Genomic DNA, 11,549 nt, shown 5'->3' with positions numbered 1-11,549 from the left:
CACAGGAATATCTCCTTTCCGCCCACCCATCCACTCATCCCCTCCCTCCCCCCCTTCAGTTTCGCAGTCGTCAACCCCTTTTTTCCATTCTATTTCCCCCTTTCATTCTCATCACACTCATATCTCACTTCTCCACTCATTTCTTTCCTCCTTTCCAAGGAGACGAGGTGTTAGTCTCAGTCTCGATGCACATAATTTCAACCCAATTCCTTCGGTTAAAAAAAAAAACATCGACTACATACACCATCATCACTACGCCAACATCATTGTCAGGGAATTCATACATTCAGGTATGTGTATGATGCCTTCTTTGTGCGAATTACGCGCTGGTTACACCGCACCGAGGCTTTCAATAAAGCTCGTGTAAAGCTTAATCCCAGACTGTGATGCTTGAACGACTTTCGAGGACATTTACCATGAGCACCAACCAAACCAAATGGCGCACGATGAGAAAGAGAGAATTTTAGAGTGAGTGGGATAGCGTAACAACGGTGTCGTCTTGCCTCCACCCAACATCGACCAGATCCTTGAGATTTTCCCCGTGATTTGTGTCTCAATTATTTATCCTAACGTCCCGGATTATACCCACTTTGTTCGAGCTTTTTTGATTTTCTTTTCTTTATTTTTTTTCATTCCCCTCTTCCCTTCGTTTTAATGGACTCCATTCGTTGAAGGTGATATTCATTGTTTGTTGAGATGGTAGACGTTTTCTGGGATTAGATTTGAAAAAGTATTTGTAAATTTCAAGTCACGGGTTTGTGGATTTTTGTTATATTGTATTCAATAAAAAAAAATCATGATTCTCGTAATTGGAGATTTAATTACGAAAAAATGCAAAGACGGAAAAAAAAATATACATGAGTCAAGTATATTGTGTACTTCATTTCAGTATAACCTATATACTTAACCCATATACTCGTGAAAAAAGTCATCGTATTTTTAATTATAATTATGCATTGGCCGTCCTTGGTACAATTGCGTTTCATTATTCATGGAGAGAGGAATCCGTACCATTATTGATTGAATAATAATTTGTATTGTTATTTCTCGCTAGCATGACAATGAAAACTACATCTTGTATTATTATTCATCACGCAAATATCATAAATCTAATTCTCCCATTAATCATTAATACTATAGTGACGTGGAATGGGATTTATTCTTTTATTGATTTTTTCCAATATCGTTAATCCTAAATTGTTCAAGAAAAGGAAAATTATCTCGTTCCTCATATTACTCTACCGGAAATAAAAACGTAACCCCTACGGTACTACATAAAGCACGATACATAATTATAACTCATTATATCTAAATTTCACAATTAATTTTGAATATTCAGAAAATATCGCAGTGATGCTTGTGAGAGAATTTGAGAGTGTATTAATGTGTGTAGAATTCCACACAAATAATTGATGCACGCACATTCAACATTGTATTCAGTAAAATCATTTTGTATGAAAATTGAGTTAACAGTAACTTTGAAAAAAGCAAAAAAAAAAACAAAAAAAAATGGAATTAAAATTTAGAAAGAGAAAATTTTTTTCTAAATTTTTAAGAAATATTTAAAATAAAAAAACTCTGGTACTTCATTTATCTGGACCAAAATCCCTCAGACAATTAACGAAATATTAGATTTTTCAATAACAAAATTTCTAAAATCTCCGTCCTGTGATACCAAAAATTCTGGTAGGAATTTTTCATACTACTCTTTCCAAGCTATGTAAAAAAACTCCTTATCAAGCATTACCCTTCGAGCCAATGGACCTCATTGAATGAAGGGAAAATTCATTATCTATTGAGGTGGTGGACGTTCCTTGGAGTTGGGTCCGGAGAAATATTTGGAGTTCATGTTATTTAATTAAATTTCTGAGTGGGATGTTCATGGTGAGTTTTTTCACCGAGTTGTCCCGAGTCTGGAGATGATATCGAATTCAATCAGGAGCTCAAAGGCCGAGATTCGATGACGTCTGATAGGATTACAGTGGAGGTACTCAAGTGATCAACGTCAACGGGATGCTCCAGTGATTTATTTACATTCGAAGGAGAGAACCAGCCCAAATGGCTAAATCTGTAGTACAGTGATTGTCATGCATAAATATTTGGCGAGTTAATGAAAATTCTTCGAATGATTCCAGTTTTGGTGTAATGTTTATTTACAGGTAAATGAAATATATGAAGCAAAAATACTTTTTGTATTTTTTATATCCGTTACAGAAAAAATTCTAGAATTGACGTTAGAGTTTTTATTGTTTTCTCCGAGGGAGTAGTATTAAATTAAATAAACTAAACATTGCGGATGAAAATCTATAACTAAAAAATTGAAACCTAATGGCTATTTGTAATATTTTAACAATAAATTTTCCTTCAATAGCTGATGACGTATAATACTCACTGGAGTTTCCCTTCGACCTCTTAATTCATAATCTACGAATGAACCTAAAATTGAAAGATTATATCGCATTCAATCGAACGTTCAAAAGGCGAACCGCGATAACATCGTGTACGATTACACCCAAGGAATTCCCGCTGATTTTCACCCGCACTAGTAATTTATCGTCGAAGTAGCCGGCTTCGACTTTTTCCCCGGTCCACTCCCCCATCCTCGATCCACCCCCCCCCCCCGCCCCGTACCACTCATCTCTTCTATCTTTCTACTCTTCCCCTTTTTCAAAACTTTTTTTCACCCCCTTTTTTACCCTTTTTTTGCTCACTGAATGGTTCATCGGAGGAACGTCTATAGCATACGGCCAAAGAGTGCGCACGATAAAGTTTCAATGAAGTCGAATTCTATACATAGACATGTCCGATTGGCCATCAGGACTTTTCTCTATCTACCCGAAAACTACTGGGGAGTAACTACTGAGGAGTGATGAGTATCGAATATTGTTGCGGTCGAAAATTACGTGAGATATGAATAAAATAGAAAAAAAACTGAGGAATTAATTGGCTCCATCTATTTGCATCGTATCAGTCTACAACTATTATATATTTACTGTTTTAATGTTTAATTACACGAAGAGAAAAATATAATTCTGCCAATCATATTTTTGTTGGACCTCCAAATGCCAAAAATTCTCATTAAAAAACTGCACTTTTAAATTTGTATTTTTTATGGGCGGACAATTAAAAAAAACAAGTTTTCGTTTAAGATGTTTAGAAGTATCGAATTGAACCTTCCAAATGTTTCTAATGGATGCTTTTAAAAGCCTTAATTTGAGAAAGTTGATTAAAAGTTCGCAGATGGCCGAAGTGCACTATCGAGGGCAAAAGTCTTTGATATTTCATTACGACGTTAATGTGATAAGAAAATTTCGAAGAAATCCACTAGAAAATTGAGTTGATTTTTAATAATGCAGTATGCTCGTAGCATATCAACATTTTCACTGAAGCATTCACACCGAATAAGAATCGAAATTCCACCGAGAAAAGACACGAACGATATCCTCGAGTATCTCCAAACCCTGCAAAAGCCGATTTCCGAATGCCAGTAATCGATGCGGCTTACGGACCGATAAAAAAAAAATTCACCGGCAAACTATCTCCGACGTTAAAATATACGAGTGGATTTTTTCCACACCAAAGATGACAAGTGATACGTTTTATCACCGAGAGATGAAAACTATTTTTCCAGTAAATCAACATAAGGTGACATTCACACCTGTCGAAAAATTTTCTATTCCCATTCGTTGTTCCAGGGACAAATTGAAAAATTTTGTAATTTGATTTTTCAATGATAAATAAATAAATAAATAAAATGAGTAGAATACACGAGAAATTGACAAGACATATGCCACCATTCCCTTCTCAACGCTTCTGAGACAGCTTGAGATGTACCGAGGAAAATCGAAGAGAACGAAAGGCTCTTTGGCCCCGGCGTTGGTGAACGTCGGGACAGAAATGCAATTCTGATTGCGGGCATTCATGCAGATTTCCCTGAGGCAATGTTCCCCGACCCTTTCCCTTTCCATCCTCATCTTACATCCCCTTTCTATCCCCTCAAATACAGTTATTATCCATCCTTTTCATCTAAATAGCTCGAGCCATATGCGCTCACAGCCCCGGCCACTGTCACTCTACATTGCCCTCAAGAATAAAAATAAAAATAATGAGATCGAAGGAAAAAAAAAAGCCGAGAAAAATGCAGAGTGCACCGATTCATGAAAATTGGATTATCAGAATTCCACCGGAATTGATGACTGATCAAGAATTTAGATTAATCGTGTGGATAAGGAGGGGTCAGTGGTCACGGACAAGTTGGGGATTTTATGTGGATAAAACATCCGGCCTGAATATTTCATTCCAGTGTCTGTAATTAAGGAGTTGTAGATCACGCTCCAGCAGCCTGATCCCTCCTCGATCCGATATCTAATTGATTTCTCGTTAAAACTAGGAGAAAATAATAAACGACGAACAGCCAGTAAACAATATGTCTAGAGTTGCGAATTACCAGCGTTGAAATTTCCTTCGATAATTATAGTTTGAATAACTTTTACACCTGTTAAACTAGAATCAAACAACCATTTAAAATTGCCAGTTTTATCGTTCATTGTAGCCCTTTTTCCTGATTGAAAATTAACTATGCAAACGATTTTCGATATCCAACCGCAAAAATACGTTTCCCTCAAGTAATTAAATCTACAGAAACTTTCCTATCTATCGAGAATAATTCGTCTACACCGAGAGGGGGAGAGAGAGCGAGAGAATTCGTTCCGAGAAGTAATTGGCGAACACAGTCAAAGTAAAAAAAAATGATCAAGAATTTGCCTCTCCCCAATCAATATCGAATTTATTTTCAAGAATTCTAATTCAACCCAATTTTTACAACTATGAGACTAGAATTGAATACTAATTTTAAATAATCCCATTGATGAAATGCTAAATTATTTCCTCTTAACTCATCTTACAAAAACAAACTTTTTTTTGCTGAACATTCCTTCGAAATATATAAGCTTTTCGATGCATGAACCATCATGATTTTTCACCTGTACGATACACGTACCACCTCTGTTACACGAAATGGTAAAAACGTCCCATTTACTTGTTTAATTGGTCATAAAAAATACAGGCCAAAAATAAAACCCGCACTCCGTAAACAATACGTCTCGAGTAGTAAATTACCGTGTTGACGAGAGTTGGGAACTTTGCTTCACCAATTACAGCCCGGAAACTTCTACAACTATTAAATTAGAATCAAATATACTCATTTCAAATTACACCTTTTATCAGCCATAGGATTGCTCATTTCTTGTTATAAACTACCAATGCAAACGATCACCACGAAAAAAATAAACTTGTCTATTGAGACACCTAAAAATTGGCAAATAAATTATGTACGATAAAATATAATCCCAGAATTTCTCACATAAAATTCATGCAAATCTGATATCAGATGTTATCATTGAATGAAGAAGGTATTGTGTGGCGAATATGACAATAACTCTCCCCTTCAGCTCGAACCTAATAATATGAATAATTTTTATTAATAAAAGTAACAACGTGGAGCCATCAAAATAAATAATTTTTCCCCCATTCCTTTTCTTCGTGTGCCATTTCCACTCCGATAAATCATTAACAAATGAATAGTATTTGTGGAAAAATAGGGACGACGCCCCATATGCTATTATAATAAAGTAAATGGGTAATAGAAATCAACGAATAAAACGGGAGAAATATCATCGTGATACGTGTGAGTTACCATAGTAGAAAAAAATCCAAAAAATCTACAAAAGAATAAAAGTATTCGCTGATATAAACTCGGGACATTTGATTCTAAGGCACCTAATGAAGTCAAGAAGGGAGAGAATGAATTGATCCAACAGCGCACGTACTATTTCAATTTTACCCCCAAATGATTTTTCCACCCTGGCTCCTATGATATATACGAGTAAAACATTAATGAAGCCCAGTCACTGAATCAATTCCATTATCAATAAGTTATTATTCATATGGCAGTTTGATACAGGTTCAATTGGCGTCACGAGGGGGTAGTATTTTGATTGGATGGTAGTTTTTCTCTATGTGGGGGAGTAGAAGCACAGTTTACTCGGGATATTCAATCAGAATCAATTCATACGTCAGAACACGAGGGGTTTTCCAGAATCAAAGAGTATTTTTTCCCCTGAAAGCATCAGAGCAAGCGATTTTTACCACTTGTTTGCACGCTTTGAAAATTTGTTGCCACTCCTTTTCAGGTGCAATCGATTGATGTTGCTCACTAAAAAACATAAAGGTATATGAAATTCATATAATCGTCACTGACTGAGACATTGACCAAACGAAACGACATCTGCAATAATGAAAGCCCTGTGATATGCTTAGAAACTTAGGATCAAATTGAACTGAAATGAGAACACTGAGATGTGGCTGCAAATGATAAGATGCATTTCAGTAAAAAAACATTTGCCAAAGTATTTAGATCTATTTAAATGTAATGGTTAATTTTACCGTAAACATTAATTATTCTCAAAGCGAAAAGATCAATATTTTTACGGTAGTCTATCCATTTTTCAATGAGTGAAAAACAAAGCAAATGATTAACAAAACACGCAATTCTAGTTTAGTAGTTCTGAAAGTTACTGGACTATAATCATCGGAGAAAATTTGTGCCTCAACTCTCAACACGATAATTTACTACTCCAGATGTATTGGTTACCGAGTTTTCGTTGTTTTATTGTTTTCCTGTATTTTTTACGAGGAATTGAGAAAAAAAATCTAATAGGAGGTTTTTAGCTGTTTCATGCAAGCGAGTCAGTGTATACAGCCAGTGTATATCAGCCAGCTAGGGGATAATAATGTCCCTGGTATCTATAACCTTAATTCTGAATAAATTTTTCCAAGAAAGAATTTTTTTTCTCTCTTCAGAATAGAATAATTCTCGAAGGGAAAAAATTACATTTTCGCGTAATCCCAGCGGGAAAAATATTTTCAAAATAGCATTGAAATACCACATCATTCAAAATAATATTTTGAGCGAAATATTCGTAATTTATTCCTAAAGAATTTCTCTCAGTCCAATAATGTATTCAACTGTGGCAATGATTATTGGTGATACTGTCTCCCCGAATAATGTAACTATCCAAAATTACTTCCGAATAAATAACTCAACAATCACTGAATTTATAATCACAAATATCGATTCCAATCCCGGCTCAAATATGAATTAATAAAGAGCTCAATTTGGCTCACCGATTACATGAATTACTTGTATATTTTCCTAATTCTCCCTCAACACTTTTCTCCCTTCACTACGTCATTCAATTGGACACCACTTCATTCTGCAAATAAAACTAATTAACGAGAAATAAATTCTCATCTGCACTCATTCATGAATTTCACATTCATTAAAGTCCACATTTCCCTCAATGCGTGTAAATTTTAATTAACGTTCCCAGAATTTAATTTCATCCTCGACAAAAGTTTCATTAAAAAAAAAAAGCGATACACTTCATCCCTATTTGATAAAATTCGACATACCGCCATTAGATGAAATCTTAATTAATTTCGCATATGCAAAATGGCCAGTAATGGCAAAGAAACCAGTCCGAAAAGCCCCGGTGAGCAGAAATAATAATAAAACTGAGACCTAAAGAAGAAAAAAAAAATAGAAACTTGCATTATTTTTGCCCACAGGATTTATTTTAATTGCAAGCTCGCATCACGCCACGCTGACTGTGAATACGCTACGTCGGTACACCCGACGACGTTTTGCAATGCTTTTTTTTTTCCGCCCTTCTTTTAATGCCTTTTATTTTCACCAGGCATTGTCCCAGGTTGAATTTCCGGAGCCGAAAAAAACTCCCTTCCACGTCTATTTTTAGGATTAGCGTTGTTTTTTCCCCTTCAAAATTTTTTTACAATTTTTTTTTTCCCGCATTATGGAGAGGGAGAGACCCGGATGGTTAATCAGTACAAGTATCTTAATTACAGCCAGAAGGCTTGCCGACCTTGTCTATATGCAGAGAACGAAAAACGTGCAGTGAGTCTAGGATTACTTTTCTTTTCCCTCCGTTCTTAACATACTCCCTTTGACTTTTTCATCTCCCCCATTTCAATCGACCTCAGACACCCCCCTTTCTGCCCCCACATTTTCCTTACTCTTTACCCTTCACTGATCACGAATTCCCTGGATAGTTCTATACCTCGAGCTTCATTACTATTCCACACTTCAACTCAAACGTTGAATATTCCTTCCTCCCCCCCTCCCCATTTCAACTTTAATTTTCAGACATTCCAATTGCGGCTTAATAGATCGAATAAACGTCAGTGAGCCACTCCGAAGGCGTCACAGAAATAATTTTAACGGGCTTCATGCATTCCATGGCATACCAAGTGCAGCAAGTGTGGACAAACATCGATATATTGAACGATTCGAATTGATAGGTAAAAAAAATCAAAGGAATAAAAAAAAAAAATACATTTCAGAGTGCAATGAAATTTGTATAGTACTGTCGAGCACCGAGAGTATAGCTATTAATTGGTGCTATATCGGTCGGAGCAATCGATCTCAACCGCTGGATTCGTCCTTCCAGAGATAATTGCAATATTCTCCCTCACCTTTGATCCGTCAGGCGTGTAAACAAAGGGGGTTGAAATGAGTCTGGATGGATAAATTTTTTTGATTCCCGTGGTTATTGATTTTCAGTGAGTTTTATCCTTTGGATTTGCGCCATGTGCCTGGATTATCAGGTTTATTCATCGAGTTTTTCAAATGATATATAGATTCTGCACTCAATTAACCTCAGAATGATGACAAGATTCAGAGCTTGACGTGATTAAAAATTTAAAACACAAGTAAAAAATCAAAGTTGGGATTTTTATTGTTTTCGAAAGTCATTTACAAGTTCGTGTAAATTATGCCATTGACGAATGAATTTATTCACTCTTTGAATCTAGTTCTCCCCGTTATTCCCCACCAATATCACTAGAGTTTATCCACCTTCGGCTAACGCACCTAACATTCTCAGGATAAACCCTGGCTCATCACGATGCTAAAGTACTAAGACAGTAATTGTCAAGATGCTGGCTTCTTTGATCGACTCAACGACATTAGGATGACGAGGGAATAACGACATCATGTGCATCGTTGAAAACTCCTGAGGAAATTATCTTGAAATACCAAGTTGGCAATTTCCGCATCATACTCCTCAGATCCCCAGAGAATTAAATTTTTCAACGGAAAATGTTTTGAAAATAGTCTCCGAGACTTAATGAAATGAAGTGAATTTTCCCAAGTTAAACGGGTATAAGAAAATTGTCTTCAGTCGTTTGCCTAAAGTGACGTATTTATTTGTCATTCATCCCAATCCACTCTGTCATCTATCTACCCCCCTTCCCCCTCGCCCATCGCTCCCGCGGTGACTTGACATTTTCTATTGCCATATCCCAGCCAATCCTATTAGTACTATCACCGCACTTAATATATTTCTCGTTGAGAGGTAGTGAAAAAATACCGAGAAAAATTCGTAAAATATTAATATTAATATCCTCATCTCCTTGAACACGTCCGTCGTACTTTCAAATAAACCTCCAACTATATTCATCAAAACTACACTTTAACTGGAAAAGTTATCAACGTCGCAAGCTTCAACTCACCCCTTTTACCCACTCCAACTCTCTCTTTCTCAACCTCTTAAACCTCTTCCCCATATCACAGTTAATAACATGAAAACTGTCCAAACAATGAAACTGGAAATCCATCCTAGAAGGACTAGAATTTGCTCTCCCTCCCTCCCTCAAATATTCCGGCATTTTCGTGGGAATGTCAATCCAACTCAAGAGCTTTGATGTCACTAAGTTGAATGGAACCAGAAGCTGAACCAGAACGTTGTAGGACAAGGTAGAGAAGCTCCCATCAGAGACAATCCCAGTGTGCAAAGGGCGTGCTTTTATCTCAGGTAATAAAACGAACTCTCCCGGGAGAGGTAGAGGGAAATACCGTGGACAATTCAATCGGTGAACAGAAAACTCCTGACTATACTTATTGAATTGCTTCCACATCTTTTCAAAGGGTACTACAGAGTGTGCATTGTCCAGTAATGCATTAATTCAGAAGTCAATTCTATGTATTTTCAAACAATGCTGAATTACTCATTTTTCACGGAGATAAATATTCAATAAAAATTAGCCATCTTTCCGTAAAATTGATAATGCTCAAAGGTCTTAAATCAAACATCCTACTTAATTAGTTAATGAATTGAATGAAGAAACGGAAGATGTTTCTCATGCCATCAGCGAATTAAAAAAACAAGTGAATCAGAATCTAAATTGATTTTCTCAATCTGTTGAATGACATTCAATTAGAGGTAATATTTCATTATCAGAATGTTCCGAAATTCAAAGTTTGTTGAACATTCATCCCGGTGGTTTGACGCAGTAGGTAACGTCATGGCTTCACATGAGAACGCTACCGAGAGTGCAAAACCCTGGCTAGCCAGGATGACGTGATAAATCTTTCAAAGTCGTGGCCCATCGCAGTCTATCCTACCTCGAGCGATGCAATATAAGATAAAAATAATAAAAAATTGTTTGACACGTAAATTCAAAGTTTCATAAATTTTTAAAATCACCGAGAATTTTACAAATATTTTCAGGTTAAATTGAATTCCAACTCACAACATGTAGCACGATACAGTGATTGAAATTTCATAAAATTTCTAACAATCTTAACTTAATAAATAATAAAAAATTGCAAAGCTGTACATAAAATACAACTCATCCCCGGAGCATTACTTTACCCCCTCTACAACTATCATCTCAACACCTACGTCTCACAATTCATGGAACAAAAACGCCGGCGTTTCATTATCTCACCCGACTGCGTGGCAGCGTGAGAAATGCACTCGGGTGTACAGTTCATGCCTGTGACCCGGCTTTTTCTCAGAAAAAGTGCTGAAGAGTCATAGGGCATTGGATAATACATGAGGGGGTGAGAAAAAAAGTGGTATCACGTTCTAAAAAATCCCTTCCTCTCCCCCCCCACCTCCCTTTCTCAAAACCCTTCACCGCACGCCAAAAGCATCACAATAATGAACCATAAAATTTTCATAGAAATTCAACCAACCAACGACTATTCATTTCCACTCGTTCATGTTTTTGAGATGAAAAATGTGTGCACATTGATGTACGGTAGGGCAAGAGAACTTCAATGGTGCCTGTCTCGTTTGCACAGTGGGCTTGAGGCTTGACTATTAGACACGACAACAGTTTATCCTAGTTCGTGGATGCTAAAGTCTGGTCCCAAGCCTCAAGTCAACTTTACCAACATTCTTCTTCTTTTTATCATAGCACCATTCACCTTGCGAGTTTCAATTCCCTCAGGTATACATATCATATAACATTCGCCAACAGCTGGGATTTTTCCACATTTTTTTTTCCTTTTCACCCCCCGTCTCTCCCAGTAGGGTTGTTTTATACCATCTCTCGGACTGCCGCGAATCATACTAGAGTTTGCATTCGCAAATACGCCTAAGGTATGGACTACGCTCTTCAAGTAAAGTGTGTGTACTTCAGATTTCTTTGACTCTGTTTGTTATTATATTGTTATTGCTGTT

This window comes from Diachasmimorpha longicaudata, chromosome 1 (assembly GCF_034640455.1).
Source record: "Diachasmimorpha longicaudata isolate KC_UGA_2023 chromosome 1, iyDiaLong2, whole genome shotgun sequence".
Lineage (NCBI taxonomy): Eukaryota > Metazoa > Arthropoda > Insecta > Hymenoptera > Braconidae > Diachasmimorpha > Diachasmimorpha longicaudata.
Note: the sequence above shows the minus strand (reverse complement) of the source record.